This window comes from Alexandromys fortis, unplaced genomic scaffold (genome assembly GCF_014885135.2).
Source record: "Alexandromys fortis isolate MF-2015 unplaced genomic scaffold, M_Fortis_MF-2015_v1.1 scaffold_26, whole genome shotgun sequence".
NCBI classification, from domain to species: Eukaryota; Metazoa; Chordata; class Mammalia; order Rodentia; family Cricetidae; genus Alexandromys; species Alexandromys fortis.
The window spans coordinates 16,008,971-16,027,925 of NW_026067894.1; the positions used below are offsets into that span (position 1 = coordinate 16,008,971).

An 18,955-nucleotide genomic window follows, 5' to 3' on the forward strand; every position below is an offset into this window, starting at 1 on the left:
CCCCAGGAGAAGAAAGCCCTCTCAAAGAACTAGGATTCTGACATAAGAAGTCAGCGGATGCCTCACCTAGGAAACAGTCTTCAGAGTACGAAGTCAACCTGAAGTCAGAGACACCCCTGCCTTCCAGTCCCCAAGGGCAGCCGTGATACTTCTGACTCGTGCATCTAAAAAGTCACTTCCGCCTAAACCCTGTCGGTCCCCAGAGACACTCCCCAGCTGTGTAGAGCAAAACCTTAAATATTTTGAGAGAGTTGGGGGACATTTACTTAGGAAAGGGATATTAGGAAATACAGGAACTTACTGTTAATTCTTGTTAAGTATGATGTTATTGTATAAGAAAATATCTGTTTTTTTTTTTTTTTTTTTTTTGGAGATGTGCTGTTGATAAGTAACAACGTAACGTCTGGGATTTTCTTCCAAACACTTTAGCGCAGAGGATAAAGAAGGAAATGAAACGTGTGATAAGACAGAAGCCGTACTCACAAAATGAGATGCTCTGATTGATTAATGATGTCTGCCACAGCAGGGGCAGAAGGCAGAGGGTGGTGACAAGGTATTAGTCACACGCAGTCACCACCCTGGCTAGCCCCTCATTTGAGGGACAAAGGTCTGCTCTGCTCCTGGGGCCTGCTCAAACGCTGCCTTCGGTATGTATTGATTAGCTAAGAGTTAATATGGTTTTTTTAATAATTCAGTTTATTCTGTTTCTGCTCTGAGACGAAGCTAAAATAAGAACTATCGAGGTCCCAGTTCAACAATTGTTATTATTCATTGAATTTTATATTTGGATGCGGTTTTTTTTTTTTTTTTCTTACTTTAGACTTAAAGGACTTCCGCTCTCCTTTCTTTCAGGGAGGAAATGATACCATCATCCGCCTGAACCGTGGTGGGCACTGTACTGAATGCACACTCGGCTCATCATGCTAGCCACAGCCCCCCCCCCGCACCCCTAACTGCACCCCTACTCCCCACCCCTGTGAGCTAGGGCTGTGTTGATCCTGAATTTCAGGTGATGCTATGAGCAGTCATACAGGGTCACTCAGAGCTGACTTGATGAGTTAGGAGCTAGCCTTAAGCTCTCTCATTCCAAAGTCAGCCTTCAGACTGTCTGCTCTTCTACCTCTTACCAAATGCCTGGACGGGGGCTACTACCATTGGGGGCCACAAAAAAAAAAAAAGATCCAGAGAACAACGAGGTGGCTCAGTAAGTCAAAGGCACCTTCTGCCAAGCTTGACGACCTGAGTTCAATCCCAGAGACCCACGTGATGGAAAGAGCCAACTCCTTCACACTGTCTTCTGACCTCCATCCACGCAGCTGTGCGTGTAAAGGGAGAAGCTTGTGGATTGGAAGATCGGGAGAAGAGGGGGCCAGGTTAAAGTTCTGCTTAAGAGAGGGTACGTTGGGGGTGCTGTGTTTGCGAACAGCAAACTCAGTAGCTCAGTTGCTCCAGGATTTCAGGATGGGGCTTCCTCCTCTCCACGTTCCAGTTGGCTGGGCAATTTCCTTGACAGCCTGGCTCATTTTGAAGCCAGCACTCTGTCAATTAATAAAATGTAAAGCTGGAAGACTGCATGGGTGAACCTGGAAGCACAAATCTGTGGCTCCATGAATACAACTCTTTGTTGTTGCTGCTTCAACATAGCGATCCTCCTGCCTCAGGCTTCTAAGAGTTGGGATTGCTGGTGTGGACCACAACACCCAGCTAATTCTCATCAGTTATGGTAGGTGCAAATTTTTTTGTTTCCTAATGATATAAAAGAAATCAAATTTTTTGTGTGTGATTTTTTTTTGTTTTAGTGAGACTTAAATTCCTATCAGGAATGGAACGTTTTACCTGTTGCATTTGGCAGGGGAGTGCCTTCAACTCAAAATATAAAATCCTAGTGTGGGTATCAAAGGCATGGCTCACAAAAAAGAATCTGCTGCTCTATTGGAAATAAAATCCATGCAGAAATGAGGAGGTGGCAGCGTTGCTATTCTAGAATTTTCTGTGTTCACTGCTTTTGCTTTTGTTTGCTTCATTTCCCTTTTAAAAGCCTCCACAAGATTTTTTTTCCCCCAGCAATTTCTGGGAATAGTTTGGGATAGCTCTAGGTGGAGGGTATGAATACGACACCAGTGAGAAGCTGAGAGACAGGCCAGGGATGGCACCTGAGTCTCTGGGACCAGGCAGGAGCTGGCTGGAGTGTCCATGCTGCACTGGCTCAGCAAATGTGCCTCCCTGCAACCACGGCTTTGGTACAGGTGATCTGTGTGTGCCTGGCATCTGTTTTGGTTGTTAGAGTTTGAAAGGGAAATGTCCCCTCTGGGCTCATGTGTTTGAACACTTGGTCCATAGCTGGTGGCATTGATTTGGAAAGTTGTAGGACCTTTAGGAGGTGGAGCCTCACTGGAGGAAATGGGTCTCTGGGGACAGTCCTTGAGGTTTGATAGTGGTGGTAGGGCCATTTCTGGTTTGCTGCTTCCTTCCTTCCTGGGGACAGAAAGTGACTGGCTACTGCCTGCTTCTGCCTCCAGGTTTTAGCCATCTTAAACTAAGCCAAAACGAGCCCTTCCTCCCTTAAGTTGCTTCCTGTTAGAGTTTGGTCACAGCAGTCGGAGAGAAACCAGTAAGAGCTGTGACTACTGACCAGGTTCTCTGACTTTATTTCTATGTGGAAAGTGCAGAGGAACACCAAACAATAGCAATAAATGGCCCAGAACAGTTACCGGAACTTTACTAAAAAGCCTTCCATGTATGACAGGGCTAGAGGGATGGCTCGGTAGTTAAGGGCACTTGCTGCCTAACCACGAGGACCAGAGTTCCAATCTTAGCACCCACATTACAAGCCAGCTGTCCCAAGACACTCTTGTAACCCAGCTTCAATGGAGGCAGAGACAGGAGGATCCCTGGGGTTTACTGCCTTCCAGTCAAGCCAAGGATAAGTGAGAGACCTTGCCTCAAAGGAACACATGGAGAGTAGTAAAAGAAGACACGTGAGGTCATCTTCTGTCCTCAGGGCCTGTGCATATACACCTGCCTGCCCCTGTGATGCACATATGCACACCACACACACAATACACACACACACACACACACAATCTCTCACCCCTGTAAATAAATGAACAAGTGAATCTTTTGATAAGATGTCCATATGTCTAAGTTCCACCGCCTTCTGAAAATCCACTGTCTCCTTTAAATCTAGAGAATGGTGGTCTAAGTCCCCGAATGGTCTGAAAGAAAGCCTAGTCCTTCACCAGTTAATCTTTCCAAGGATGTCTGAAACTCCACCCATCCATTCCTGTGCAAGCACCTGGCTTCCCGCAGCTTGGTCCTGCATTCCCATTGCATTTCTCTGCGTGATTTCTGCTCTCCTAAAAATCTCATCCTAAATCCCCCAAGCACAGCTAAGACCAGATGGTCACATTTAAGAAAACTTTACGGAAAGTTTGTGGGGAGCAGGAGGGGATTGCAGCGGGTGGCCGGCTCTGGCCCAGGCTGCAGCTTTCTGCTTGCTGTCAAGATAACCCCTCTGCTATAGGCCTCTTTGGCTCAGTTTTCATGGCTGGAGAGCCTCGTCCCCACCCTGATCTTCCCTGAGATCCAGGAAGAGACTCAAGGAAGCTACCTTCCCGCTCTGCTTCCCACGAAGCCCAAAGTGGCGACACGCTGCCAATGCCTCACTATGGGTTAATGCCTTACTGCCCCCGGATTCCAATTTGGAAAGGAGGGTTTGACATCATGATTATGGGACCAACATCATATTAAAAGATGTGTCTTGGGGCCGAAGATGTAGCTCAGTTGGCAGACTGTTTGCCTAGTGCACACCAATCCTGGGTTCAATCCCCGTTCCCCACAAGCCTAATATTGTGGCACACGCCTGCAATCCTAGGACTTCTGAGGTCTGAAGGAAGAAAGATCAGGATACCAAGGTCATCATCAGCTACACGAGGAGCAAACCTGAGGCACTCAAGATCCTGTCTTGAAATTAATTGATCAATCAATTAATTAAAAGATCTGCCTTGAATTCAGATGTAATTTGCCCTCAAGTTAGTGACAACTTTTCCCTTCCAGAAATCCTCCCCGGGGAGTTCTGGGTTCTAAACAGCTCTTAACTCTCAGTACCAGCTTCTGCCTTGGAGGTTGTCTTCAGACCTAGCAGCAGGGAGGGCCCGTGCTGCCCAAACTGGGCTTCCACTCTATAACCTGTCCTTTCGCACATCATATGTCTGTACCCCTGAAACAGCTCTTTTATACTGTGCTTCCCTACTGGGCGGCCAGGAAGTTTTGGATTAGGCTTGTGATGTGTACTAAAGAAAAGACCTTCTTGGGGGCTGCTGTAGGCAGCATTGTGGACTTGGGAAAGGAGAGAAGAAGCAGAAGCAGAGAAACAGTCTGTGACAAGAGGCAGGACGCTGTAGCCCAGTGTCTCCCCCTCCCCCAGGGAAAAGAGAATCGGGCAAAGTTCTTGGTGGTACCTTCAACACTTTCTGTGCTTTGCCATTGTGGGGCCAATTGCCTGTTCCTGGTGGGAGGCCAACGCTGGTACTCTGGGGGATATCTGACTTCTCCAGTTTGAAAACATTTTAAGTCCTGCTGTGTTGTTGGGAGCTGTAAACCCCCAGATCCTGAATTTCTTGTAAACAACTTGTTTTCCCCTGATCTGAGTGCCTGCAGCTGCTCTGAGCACGAGACCTTCAGGAGTTCCTGATGGCAGGGGAATGGTTTCTGGTGTGTTTGGCTGGGGCGTGGCTATCCCTATATAAGCTGCCTCTGGACACAATAAAGGGGGCATTCTTGGGGCGTTCTGGTTTCAAGCTCTTTGTGTGCGATTCAATCTCCAGCCCCTTGCCCGGTTCACGAACTGTATGGTAGCGCATAGAGGGCAGACGGGCATGGTGTGCCGCAATGTGTCTTCCTCTCAACACCTCAAACTAGGCCTTGTTCCCTCACAGACTGCTGCCCACTTCCTGGGTGAGACTTGTTGAGGGTCATGCACTCCACAGACTTTTCCTGCACCAAAAACCAGTTCAGGTTGTCTTGAACTTTCTATTCCTCATAACCAAACACAGAAAAAGTTCTTGAATAGAAACTCTCTCAATTTTATTGCTACCAGGGACAGGGAAATGCATACTGTTATCCAAAGATGGGAATGAGAGTAGTCGAATGTAAATGTTGAGTTGCTGGATAGATTGTTTGGAGAGGGTCATGTGTGTTTGTATAGTACTTCTAGGTGAACAAACTACGAGCCAAATGAATTATCACAAGAGTAATGTGTCTTTACTATTCAACCATAACCTTTAATGTAAATAAATTAAATTCCCAATTAAAAGATATGAACTGGCTGAACAAAACAAACAAAACAAGACCCAATTGTACGTTGCCTACAGGAAACTCAGTTCATCAGAACAAACACATAGATAGAAGGTATGGGAAGAGATGTAGTACCGGCAAACAGAAAGCAAAAGCAAGTCAAGGCATAGTATTTACATCAGATAAAATAGACAAGATAGATTTTAAGTAAAAAATATAATTTAAAAAACTGACAAAGAAGGTCAGGGTCAATGTACACTGATAAAAGATTTGCCGGGCGATGGTGGCACACACCTTTAATCCCAGCACTCAGATCTCTGTGAGTTCGAGGCCAGCCTGGTCTACAGAGCTAGTTCCAGGACAGACTCCAAAACCACAGAGAAACCCTGTCTAGAAAAACCAAAAAAAAAAAAAAAAAAAAAAAAAAAAAAAAAAAAGATTAATTCAGAAGAATAAATGACACGTGGAGGTGTACACACACACACAGTTACACAAATCAAACATCCAACATGTAGAATAAAGGAAGACAGACTCTAATAACATAGTTGAGGACTTTCATGCTACACTTTCACCAATGGACAAATCGATCTGACACCCCCTCCCCCCCAAAAAACCAACAACAAAGAAGCACTGAAGTTGGGGAACACTACAGTATGCCCTTAACCAAATGATGCAACAGAAAGCTACAGCACTTTTCGTTCAATAGCTGCAGAATACACGGTCAACTCACCAGTACATGGAACATGCTCCAAGACAGACTGGTTGCATGTTAGAACCAAAACAAGCCTTGGCAGATCAAATAAATAAATAAATAAATAGCATGAAAGCTCTTTGATAAAAATCAATGAGAAACTTTAGAAGTAAAGGAATGAACATGTGGAAATTAGACAACATTCTTTTAGGTCAATGAAGAAATCAAAGGGAAATTGAAATTTTTCTTCACACAAATGGAAGTCCAACATTCCACAGCCAATGGAATTCAGCAAAAGCAGCACTAAGACAGAAGAGCCTATGTCAAAAAGGAGAGGAAGAGGGGGAGGAGGAGGAAGGGAAGGAGGAAGAATAGGTGGGAGAAGAAGAGAAGGGTGGGAGCAAGAAGAAGAAGAGGAAGGGGAAAAGGAAAGGGAGGAGGCAAGATTTCAAGTGAGCCACCCAATGATACAACTCAAGTAATCAAAAAAGTATGAACAAACTTTAAATTAGAAGGAAATAAATAAATAGCAAGGATAAGAACAGAAATAAACTGAAATATATAAAAATGCAAACTACCAAAGAAATGAAGTGTTGGGCTGTTGTTTTTTTTTAAGATTAGACAAAACTGAGGGACCCACTACCACCAATGACAACAACACACTCATTAGCTGTGGTTGTCACGTGAAACCCTTCCCCTGACTCAGGGGTGGGAGCCTTGGTCACCCAGGGCAGTGAAAGAAGCCAGCCAAGAGCTGACACGTCTGAACCATGAGCCCGGATGAACTTTCCCTCCTTCTAAGTTGTTTTCTCAGGTACTGTCACTGGGACAAGAAACTAACACACTAATTAAGGGGGGGGGGGGAAATAAACCAGACATGGGAAAGCAAGGCTTTACAAGCAACACCACAGATACACAAAGGGTCACCAGGAACCATCAGAGAGGACTACATCAGCTAACAGGGAAGCCAAGAAAAGGGTAAATCTTAGGTATGTATAATCTACTGAAACTGGACCACAGGATGCTGCAAATTGGAGTATACCAATGGCAAAATTAAATGCCTTCTGCATATTCATAGCCAGCCATTTTCTTAATTATCTGTTATTTTAATTTCCACAAGGTCTATGGAACCTTAAAGAGCACTGAGAAATGAACATTCCAGTAAATCCTGAAGGGTTTAAAACAGAAGTCATGGGAAGCAGGAAATACAGAAGAGCAAAGAATTGGCTTATTTCACTCACAGTGACATCTTCCACCTAAGGCTTGATATCTGTCTCTCATCTTTATCCATTAGTCTGTTGACGGGCAGTTAGGTTATCTTCAGTCCCTGGCTACTGTGAACAGTGCTACAGTAAACATAGAGACGCAGCTACATCTGAGAGCCTAGCTTCATTTCCACCACGCATGCACATGTGTATGTGCATGGGTAAGTGTCTGTGTGCATGTGTGTGTGCGTGTCTGTGTGCATGCATGAGTGCATGCGTGCATGCATGCATATGTGTGCGTGTGCATGTGTCTCTGTGTTCATGTGTGTGTGTACATGTCTGTGTGTACGCCTGTGTGCATGCGTGAGTGCATGCGCGTGTGTGTTTTACTAGTAGGTTTGGGGTTCCAGTCTTTATATTTTGCTCTAGTAGATTTTGAGTTGTGCTCCATATGCAATGTGAGATGCTGTCCAGTCTCATTTTTCTGCCTATGGACACCGATTCTCCCAGCACTGTTTGCTGAGGTGTTGCTGGCGCCCTGCACTGTCTCAACTCATTTTCAGACTGTCCATTCCGAACCACTGGTCCGCACACGTGTGTACACCTCAGGCCGGTTTTATATTCCTGCAGGTTGGTAATGTCCACTGAAAACACAGTGAGAGCTACAGCCTCGCTGTTCCCACTGAAGATGGCGCTGGCTGTTCAAAGTCACTTTATGATTCTGACATTCAACATCTGTCTCTCACCAATACAGTTACGTTTATTCCTAAGTATTCTATCCCTTTCTCCTTTGCAGGCTTTTCGTCGATGGTATATAGAAAACTCAGTCGTTTCTGCCTGTTGTTTTCGAGTCAGGCAACTGCATTGACTTTGTTCATTAGCTCTAAGGGGCTTTTACTTGTGGAAATGAAGTTAGGGTCTCAGAGGTGCCTGTGCCTCTATGCTCGGGTGCAGCATTGTGCATAATAACTAAGATATGAAAATAATGTAAATGTCCATCAGCAGATTCATTGCAGCTCGAGTTGGAAGGAGTGAACTAGGCCAGACACGGAAGGAAAGCGCCGCGTGGAATTTATCCTGTGGGATCGGAAGCTATCACACCCACGGAAGCGTGAAATAGAACGGTAGTCACCAGGGTGTCGGGGAAGCAGTACATAGGAGGACGTTGGCCAGTGGTGCTAAGGCCAGTTATAGGGGGTGAGAATGTTCCGAAATGCTCGTGCACCACCCGGAATATACATTTAACAACAACAGTTTGACTTGGAATCGCTAAGAGGGTAATGTTTTCTTGGTGAGGGGTAAGGAAAGGTCATAAGGAATAATAACTTAGATGAGGTCGGAGATGTGCTGGTCAGCCTGACTGCAATGGTGACATCACAATGCAGACGTCTACGATATGAACACGCCATGGCCTGCACTGCAAACTCATGATGTCCCGTCTGTCGATTAACGCCCTAACAAAGCTGGGACGTGTCAGAAGCCTCTGTCATTGGGGGTGTAAGTCACTTTGGGTGCTCACCTCAGCAGAGAACCTACGGAACCTGGAACAACACAGAGAAGACTGGCCTGGCTTAGCCACCATGGACATCTTCGCACAAACCTCAAGTCGTCGCCGGGTTCATAAAAAAGTCTGACGGTCGTTTCAAGGAGCTTAGGGCAAGTACAGTTGCACACCCAAAGATGGATGGAAGGTGGTGACAGCCCCAACCGCCAGAGTGTACTGGATGACCCAGAATTTACGCTTAATAATGGTTAAAACAGCAAATGTTGTGCTTTCTGTATTTTACCTTTTTTTTTTTTTAATTGCCTTGGTAGGAAAAACTCAGGTTAATGGTGACAGAGGACAAAAGATGAAGAACTGCGCTGCAAACGTGGCTGAACGTTTAGGGACAAAGAGGCGCAACTATGCTGGGAAAGGTGCCCACGCTGAGCCATCAACAGTTAGTTTTTAGCATGCTCTAGGCCCTGTTTGAATGAGTCAGGAGGGTAAAGGGAAGGATGCCTGAGCCGAGCTATCCTGGGGCTGAGCAGATGTTGGCATCCTGGGCATTTTATAGGGCTGTGTTCCCGAAGTTTGCTATGACGGTAAGACATTAAATGTAAATTTCTCGATGCTACAATAACTGGATAAGGACATTTCAACAGGATAAGATGAGTTCCAGGGATTCCATGGATCCAGCTGGAGAATGTGAACAGATGGAGGTAAAACACTACCAGGCTTGACCCAGGAGAGGCATCACAGCCTTGGGCAGGCACAGGGCGCTTCTAGACCATGCCTGCTTCCCTCCTCACCTCTCTCTCCCTCCCTCCCTCCCTCCCTCTCTTTCTCTCTCTCTTCAGTGGAGAGGCAGCTGTGGTGTTCTTTTTTTCCTGAGGGGGAGGGTGCATTAATCCAGTGAAGGCACCTTGGAAAGCTGGTGCTCCTCTCTTGCTTTGTGCAAGAACAGCCGGTGGCTGATACATCAGACCTAAGTGCAAATGTCTGAGGACGGAAGGGGCTCGGTGTCTACCTTGATGATAAAGGAGTGCACCACACTAACCACCAGCTCACACAGCGATCTTCTTTGTCCAAGGCTGAGCACACTCTGTCAAACTCTGGAATGGCTGGGCTGGAGAGACTCGATGGTTCAACAGTTAAGAGCACCTTACTGCTTTTTTGAAGGACCTGGGTTTGCATTCCCAGCTCCCACATGGTGGTTCACAGCTGTCCTTAATTCCAGTTCTAGGAGCCTCAGCGCCCTCTTCTGGTTGCTGAAGGCATCAGACACACACGACATATTCGTGCAAACAGACAAAACAAACATAAAATACGTGAATCTTAACCTATAAGGCTAATGATTGCTACTCATAACAAGCACAGGGGCTGGTTCCAGGGTGCTGAGACCTCTGGCAAGCTGCCTCTTTACTGAGCTGACAACTGCCCAGGAGAGAAAGAGTCGCAGTGTTCCTAAGTGTACAGACGGTGAGATTGTGTGGTTATCTTTCCTCACCATGTCTCAGCAGATGCCGCTGGACTCCTGCTTCCGAACACAGATTAGATGTGGTTTTTTCCATATTTGTTTTGCTAATAGAGCTGAACCGATGAGAACTGGTTAAATCAGAGTGGATTCAGGAGTATCAGTGCTGACAAACAAATTAATAAAGCCTGCTCGGCTCAGGAAGGAAGGGTGCCTACATCTTTGCCTGACAAGGATGATCAGAGAAGCTGTCAGAACTACAGTCTGGCACAAAGGCCATTGCAGCCCTGCTGTGCAAGACTGACGATGAGGATGTCTGTTGAAAACTATCTGAACAACACTGAAGCAATGCTAATCTTGCTAGGAACCCAATGAACCAGAGGCTTAATTCCAAACACCTTCTCATGATGCCTTTAGCAGTTACACTTTTAGGTTGACCATAGTCCCATGAATAGTCATCTCTCACCCCAGCCCTCAAATTGATTCTTTAAAACCCCACGTGTTCAGTAAAAAATGATAAAGCAACAATAAAACAGAAGATAAAGAAAATGAAAACTACAGTGCAGACTTGAGTCCTAACATAATGACAACTACACTAAATGTAAATGGTTTAAATACACCAAGCACAAGATGAAAATTGGCAGGTAAAATATTTTCAATAACTCAACTATATGCTGTCGATAAGTAACTCATTTCAAAAACAATAATACAAGCAGGTTCAAAGTAAACAAATCAGAAAGATGAATGTCACCCAAAAGAAGACAGGGACTGCGGGATCAATGTCAGATAAGATGTGCTCTAAGAAGATTGCACAGACAGAAGTCAACTGCATCTAATGAAGTAAAGATGAGTTAGCAAGAGTACATGGTGACTGTGCATTGTATGCACCCAGTAGAAGAGCATAGGTACACATATGCACCTGTGTACAAAAGCAATTGTAAGCTTCAGTCAGGCCAAGTTTATTCTAGGAATGAGAGATAGGTTCGATGTTTTAAAACTTACTTTGATCTTATCAAAGGCCAAGGAAATGATACTGAAGCCTTTTTAACAGTTGATATTGGAATAGTTGTTATACACATGCCTTCAAACATCTTATATGAGAGTCCATTCAGTACAGAAACTCAAACACAAAGCACAAAATAATGGAAACAAGACAGTCAATCTTCTCATCTATGCTTGGTGGAGACTTCTTAGACGTAACAGCAAAGTCACGATTCATGCTGGGCGGTGGTGGCGCACGCCTTTAATCCCAGCACTCGGGAGACAGAGACAGGCGGATCTCTGTGAGTTCGAGGCCAGCCTGGTCTACAGAGCTAGTTCCAGGACAGCCAGGGCTGTTACACAGAGAAACCCTGTCTCAAAAAACAACAATAACAACAAAAATCATGATTCATAAGAGAGAAATGTTATTAACTTTACCAAAATTTAAAACATTACCAAAGGTGTAAAACTTTACCAAAATCATAAGATTTATTCTAAAAAGAACCATGTTCACAGAATAAAGACAAGTTACAGATTGGAATAAAAAATAAAAGCAGATAACTGATAAAGGAATAACAGGATCTGAAATACACAAAGAATTCTCAAAACTCAGAAGCGTGCCACTTCACACCCTCCAGTGTAAACAGTAAATCCTAGGGAACAGTGGGTACTAAGGACAGGAAGAAGCTGGAACCCTTGTGCACTGTTGGAGGGATGTGAAGTGATACCGGGGCTGTGAGAGCAATAAGATGCCCCTCCAGTAATTAAACAAGGACCGTGTGACCCAGCACTTCCAATTCTGACCCAAAAGAACTGGAAGCAGGTCTCAAAGAGGTGTTTGCGTAGCTGCATCCACAGAAGCTCGGTCCACAAAGGCCACAGGCAGAAACCACTCAGACCCAGGACGGAGACATGGATCAATGAAAAGTGACGCATGCATAGAGGATTTTTGTTATCAGGCTCAAAACAGAAGACAGTTCTGACGCACGCTTCCACGTCAGTGAACACTGAGGATCTGACGCAGGGTAAATAGCCAATCATAAGAAGATGAATAAACACAGCTCTGCTCATATAGCACACCTACTGCAGTCGAATTCTTAGGACTGAGGGGGAAGGTTGTCAGGGGTGAGCTGGGAAAAATGGAAAGTTGTTTCAAGGGCAGAGAGTTTCAGTTCTGTGAGATTAGAATGTTCTGGAAATCGGTGTGTGATCTTGGAAATACACAGTGCTCCTGAACTAGACACTTTAAGACCATTAAAACAGGGGTTGCGGAGATGGCTAAGTGGGTTAAAAAAAAAACTTGCATGCAAGCCTGAGCTTAGACCCCCAGAACCCACGTAAAAGCTGGATACAGTAGCACATGTCTATAATCCCTGTGTCCCTCCAGAGAGATGAGAGGTGGAGATAGGAGAACTCCCAGAAATTAAAGCCAGGAGCCTGCAATGAACAACGAGAGATGCTGCCTTCAACAAGACAGAAGGTAAAGACCCATATCCAAGGTTGTCTTCAGACTTCCACATCTGTGGCTGAACAGATACATACACACACAGGCACACCACACACAAAAAGTATCAACGGCAAATTTTGTTGTGTACATTTTACTATACTTATTAGAAATGCAATGGGAAAACACAAAGACATGAACATGGATTTGCCAAAGATAATATAAAAATAGCAAATAATGCCATAAACTTCAATATCCCTAACCACTAGAGAATGCAACGTAAAACCACAGAGATACCAGGCACAGTGGTTCTTGCCTGTCATTCCAGCGCTGGGGATGTAGAAATGGGAGGATCAGGATTTCAAGGCTAGCTTTGGCTAAATAATAAGTCTGGGGTCAGCCTGTGCTACATGAGACCTTGTAACGCCCTCCCAGTGCCGGTGATGATGCAGGAAGCCAGGGCCCCCTCTTCTGCCACTGTGATGTAAGGTGGTGATGTCCTCTGGAAGACAGTAGAGCATCTCCTTTACAGCTAAGCACATCCTGACACACACATCTCTGTGTTTCTGCTCCCGGGCTCTCATCCCACAGAGATGAAACACGTCCACACAAAAACACAACCCACGTTTGGAAACAACCAAAAGGTTCTACAATCTGAGACTGTTTAAACACCTGGTGAATCTACACCAGGAGCAAGAGAGGAAGAATGACCGAGTACAAGACATCTGGAAGTAGCTCAAGGTCTGAGTGGGGACAAAGCCAAGCTCCAAAGTTAACAAACATAACAGTCTTTAAAACGCCAAGTCACAAAAATGAAGATTGGAGCAGCAATTTCCAAGGTTTTGAAAGTGGAACAATATTGATCACAGAGGGTCAGGAACATTGGCTCTGTGTCTTCTTTGTGCTGGTTATGTAATCTGTACAAAAAAAATTTTCAAAACTTCAAAGAGCTAGCCCACACTTTTCTCTAACGCTGATGTCCAGTTTTAATGTTAAACACAGTTTTAAAAGATGGTTAAACAGGTGAAGGGTCATGGGGCCTCTCTCCACTGTCCTTGCTATTTCTTGTGCATCTTATGTTATTTCAATACAAAATAAGGATCAAAAGCTCAAGAAACGTCTGGGGCTGGGACTCAGCTGGTGAATCCACAAAGCCTTGGATTCCGTCCACAGGACTTCCCAGTGTGGTGGTGCACACCGTAATCCCAGCACTTAGGCGGTGAAGGCAGAAAGATCAGACGTTCAAGGTCATCCCCAGCTACCTAGCAATCTCCAAGCCAGTGTGGGTTATGTGAGACCCTGACTCAAGAAATAAAAGGAAAATGATATGAACCCGTTATTGGTCGTTTTTAGACTGTCACATGAACACGGGTGAGCAGGTGCTCTTTGCCAGATGCTGTTGGGGACGTTACTATGCAGGGTCGCCTTCCCGGCAGTGTGTGCACGCGTGTGTATGCTGGTACATGCCCAAGTCCTGTTGAGAGGTAGAAAGGCTATGACTGAGAAATAAACAGCCTCGATTCTAAGCGGGTAGGCAGAGCTAAAGCAATATTTGTGATTCTGACAACACACACTGCTAAGACCATTACACTGCGTTCCTATGTCCCTGATTGAAGGAAGTGCTAAATTTCCATTTCAGATTGTTTAAGACAGATTTGTGTGTGTGTGTGTGTCTCTGTGTCTCTGTATGTCTGCGCATATGTGAGTACACATCATTATTTTTTCTTATCAAGCTCATAGGGTCCCTGACTTCTCGCCCCAGTTGCAGCATGTCAGCTTGGAGTATTCTCACCACATCCCACGGGTTTTGATGGGCTCCTATTTTCATCTCTGTTCAGTTGAAAATATTTTCTTATTTGCGCTGTGATTTCCTCTTTGACCTGGGGGTTGTTTAGCCGCGTATTCCTTTGCATCTCCCCAGACCCACAGCCTCCTCCTTGCAAATGTGTTTTAGCCGCTGCATCCTTGGAGCCTGCTGATGGCTGATGCTCGCCCAACACCAGTGACTTGAGTGTGAGCTGCAAAGTTGACGGAGTCTTGGCCATGGCCAGCAGGACAAGTGCTTCATGTATGCATCTTACCAAGTCCAGATTTATTCCTTTTTTTTTATGAGCAGAAGCACAGGCTTCAGTTTCAAAGACTCCATGACCGCCTGGTGGGGGTTCTGGGGTTTGGGAAGGTCAGGACAGGTGTGTCCAGCTGTGGGTTCTTCATGCTTCCACCTGTCTGGGTTTTGTCCTCTGCTCTCTGTCAAAGTGAGGCGTGACCTTGGGAGCTACCAGGGAACAGGATGAAAAGCTTCCAGCCACAGCAGGCTCTGGCTGAGCTGCCCTTCACTGACGGCAATCAAAGAGACACCTGGGGCGCCAGGGCTGAGGAAAGGTGGGGAGTTGGGGGCCACGTATTGTGAATCCAGGATGGTGAAGGGCTTGTCACAGAACTGGAAATCCAGGGTGGGCTGGCTAAGCACCACCTGGGCTATGTGACACAGGGGGTTGGAAATTAAAGAGAGGCTGTGAAGTTAGTTGGTTACCAGCGCTTTGCTGACCACCTGGCATTCGGGATGCACTTGAACTTTCCGGCTTTGGCTCCCCAGGGCACGGTGAGGCAGAACTGGACCCCTTCCCGGACAGTTCTCTTCCTAACTTCGGGTTGCTGTGACTGTTGAGCGAATGGCCTGGACCCTCTGAGCCTCTGAGCCCACATTAGCAGGAACACCTAACAGCCGTCCATTGGAGGATCAGTAGATGGACCGGGAACTCTAGGCAAGGGAATGTCTGCTGAAAATCGACAGAACCTGTATTTTCCAAACCCACCCAGCTGGAGTTTAGGAGCAGGGTCACAGAAACAGAGATGAGTCGGCATTTTCTCTTGACTCCAGCCTCCCACCAGCTCCAGAGAAACCTGGCACAATCTTTACACACACGCCCACCCTTAGACCACGCCCCCAGACCTCCAGAGGCTCCCATGTCAGTCTCAGGTACACTCAGGCAATGACCTCCGAAGCCTGTGCTCACTGAGGGCTAACTCTGAACACAATGGAGGAGCCTTACCAGGCCAAGGAGTTTCCCTTGGGGGCTCTCCAGGGTGCTAGAATGTGAGGAGCTGCTGTTGCATGCAGGAGGGGTGCTAACTCCTCACCAAGACCAAGACTAGAGAGAGCCAAGTAAGAGAGGTGGGTGCAGGCTGTGTGGAGAGTTCCATATGTCACCCGGATGTTAACCCCGCACTTGGACAACTCCAACAGTGACTGTCTCCTTCTGATCCCCCACCTCCCACCCGTGTTTGTATCTCTCTAGTCTGATTTCTGTCCATCGCTGTGGAAAGTGTCCCATGGGCAGTGCCCAGAATGCTCTGCTTCTCGCAGACACCGCCTTTGCCCATGCGCAGAAGCCACGCCTGGGGCAACTGCTTGGCCCTCACCACAGCTGCCTGGATCAGGAGGAAGAAGCTGCCAGAAAACTCTGCAAGGAACTGGGTCTGAGCATCGCTGAAGGAAGGATGCTAAGGAGTGCGCTTGACCTGGCTTTATCAGTCCTCAGGCTCCAGCCTGGGTGTGAAGAAGAGGGGAAGGTGGTGCAGGATGGGTGAGGGAGAAACAGAGAGGAAACATGAGCAGACCCTGATTCTCAGTCCTTGGGCCCTGGGAGGCAGCTCCGTGCTGTCCAGAGTTCTTCTCCCTGTGTGCTCCAGCTGAGAAAGCAGAGACATCTATTTTCTCTCCAGTTACAGCCCCTTGCTATCTGTCCTTTGCTAAAGATGGACTGGGGTCCATGCCTCTAGCAAAGGCCTCCCCTGAACTGAGATCACCAGCTCTTCCCACAGCCTGCAATGATTCTTAGGTGAATCTGTCCAGGAAGCTGTTAGGGTGCTGGACAAGCAAACCATCGTGGTTTTGCCGTCCCAAAGACTCTGAATCCTGGGCAGACCCGGCCCAATGCCTGGGGCGGGGCCAGCATGCCTCTGGTTCCTAGGAGCTCCTCTCTGGTGGCCTCGCCTGTTAGGATTCCAGGCACGGTGGAGCGGTGCACCATGTCTCAACTTCTTGACTGAATTAGCCACTTAAACAGGTGCCTGTCTGCCAGGTGACGTGCTGCTGGAATTCCAAAAGGCCCTTGACCTGTTCTAAGGGGGCTTCCGAGTCAGATACCAGACGCTACTGGCCGCTCACTTGGACCAAAGTCTAAGAGAGTATCTCACGCCTGGGATGTGGAAGAAATAATGGGGGAGGGGGAGCATGAGCAGGCAATCTTCGCTCCATCCCCTTCACACATCCCAGGCCAGCAACTCCTGTGGAGAGCTACAGGGACAGGAGTAGATGTGGCGCCCAAGTGTTTCTGTTAGCTATCCCGGCTGACAAATCACCCCAAACTTAGAAACTTAATACCTACCCATCTCTTGGGTGTCGCCTGGGCGGAGACTGACAAGGCTCAGCTGGGTGCCTCTTCTGCTCCCTGCAGTAGCAGCTGGGTACACAGCTGGGCCAGGCTGGGAGATTCCGGTTTGTTTCTTCATATGTCCCCTGCTTAAAAGGGTGGCAGGAGGCTGGGTTCTGTCTCCATTTCTGTGAAGTCTCCATGAGTAATCTTTCCATGTGGTCACTGGAGGACACTAGTCTGGTTTCTTACCAGGCAGCTTAGGGGTCACAAAAGAGGAAGCTTCCAGACTCTCCTAAGGCTCAACCTACGCCTGGCATTACATCACAGTTCTCTGTTCTTTTTGTTAAACTGAGTCACAAGCTAGCCCAGACTTCCTGCGAGGGAATCATCCAAGAGCAGGAGGACCAGGAAGCAGAATTTGTAGGAGCCATCTTTGGAGCCACCCCCACCATGGGGGAAGAAACCCTTGATGTGACGTCGGGTTACAGGTCATCCAGCGAAGCAGAACTTGCACAAATGCTCCATTGGTGATTCAAACACACACACACACACACACACACACACACACACACTCGTGCTGAGACATGGTCACCCCAGGAAGGTTCAAAACCCTAATGTGACCATTGTGCGCATCAGACATGATGGTGCACATCTGTGATCCAGCTTTTGGGAGGCCACAGGAGGAAGACCGTGAGTTTGACCCAAGCTGAGAAAAAGGAGGAGGGAAAAGAAAGAAGTGAAGTGGAAGGGAGGGATGAAAGAAAAAGACAAACAGGGAGGCAAGAGGAGAAAGGCAAGAGAAGACAAGAAGGGATTTCCTTTCACAAGCCCCTTGGCAGGAGTGTGGTGACTCCCACAACTGTGACAGGTAGACAGGTACAGGTTCTGATCAGGATCCTCGAGTTTTACTGAAAAACATGTCACCTGCTCTGTCAACTGTCAAAACATACAAATACCTGAGGGGAAACTCACTTGGCAAGTTCTTTTCCAAGAACATAACCTGGAGCCCTTTGCCACCCTTCTGCGTCAAAAACTTTCTGAGAGAAACGATGTTCATGACAAGCTCCCTGGGAGATGAAGGCAAACCCAGCGCTTGTAGCTGCCCTTGAAACCCAGTCTGGTCCCTGTGAAGCGGGATGGAGCCTGCACTGTTTCTGCAGCCCACTCTCCTGCCCTCTCCATCTCTTGCTTCTGAGCCTTAATTTTCTACCATTCTGCACTTCACTGTCTGTACAGGCTGTCACAAGCCTTCTGTGGAAAGAGATGGAGAGAGGAAAGAGGACACTCATGCAGGCTGACTGCAGCGACAGACATGGTGTCCCTTGAATGACAGCCCACAATTCCACCAGCCGCCGAGAGATTGGCCCACTCGGCATAAGCACTTACTGAGCGCCTACTGTTTGCCTGACCTGTGCAAGGCGTCGAGGTCCCAGCTGTGAACAAAGTAAGCGAGTTCTCTCCAGGAGGACAGAGGGGTAGCGAGCTCTGCCTAGCAGGAACGAGGAGGTTTTGATGGGATAGGGAAGGGTGAACATGGTCGGGGGAGAGAGAGGAAGATGGGCTCTGCTGCCCTTTAATCTGGGGGAGGGGGCATTGGAGGGAAGATCTTTTGCAGAAGGGGTGTTTGAATTAGAACTCCAAAGGCAGGAAGGACACCTCTGTGTGGCTTCTGGGAGAAAGAACAATCTATGTGATGGGAAAGAGGACTCAGAGAAGCCTGCCATCTCCGACAGATCAGCTCAGGGCCATCGGTGGACAGCAAGATTGGGTTAGTCATCAAGATCAGCATAGCTGTTTGTAGAACAACAAAATTCTTCTTTTTGTTGTTGCTTAAAATTTTTCTTGGACAAAACATCCGTGTCCATTCCCAGTGTACCCAGTGAGACTTGGGTGTGTTTATGCACTGTGAAACAATTAAATCACGCTCACGCTGTGAAACAATTAGCTGATGCTCACAGACCTTTAGTTCACTCTGAACTGCTTTCAAGGATTCAGTCTGGGCT

The 18,955-nt window shown here is 46.9% G+C and overlaps 1 long non-coding RNA gene across 1 annotated transcript in view; it reads right to left on the reverse strand.

Annotated features, from left to right (window-relative positions):
• The window catches only part of LOC126507350 (uncharacterized), a 47,730-nt gene extending 30,676 nt beyond the window's left edge, over positions 1–17,054 (reverse strand). Inside the window, exon 1 of the long non-coding RNA XR_007593498.1 lies at positions 16,965–17,054. This is a non-coding gene — a long non-coding RNA (uncharacterized lncRNA). The remainder of the gene's footprint in view (positions 1–16,964) is intronic.
• Positions 17,055–18,955: the final 1,901 nt, after the last annotated feature.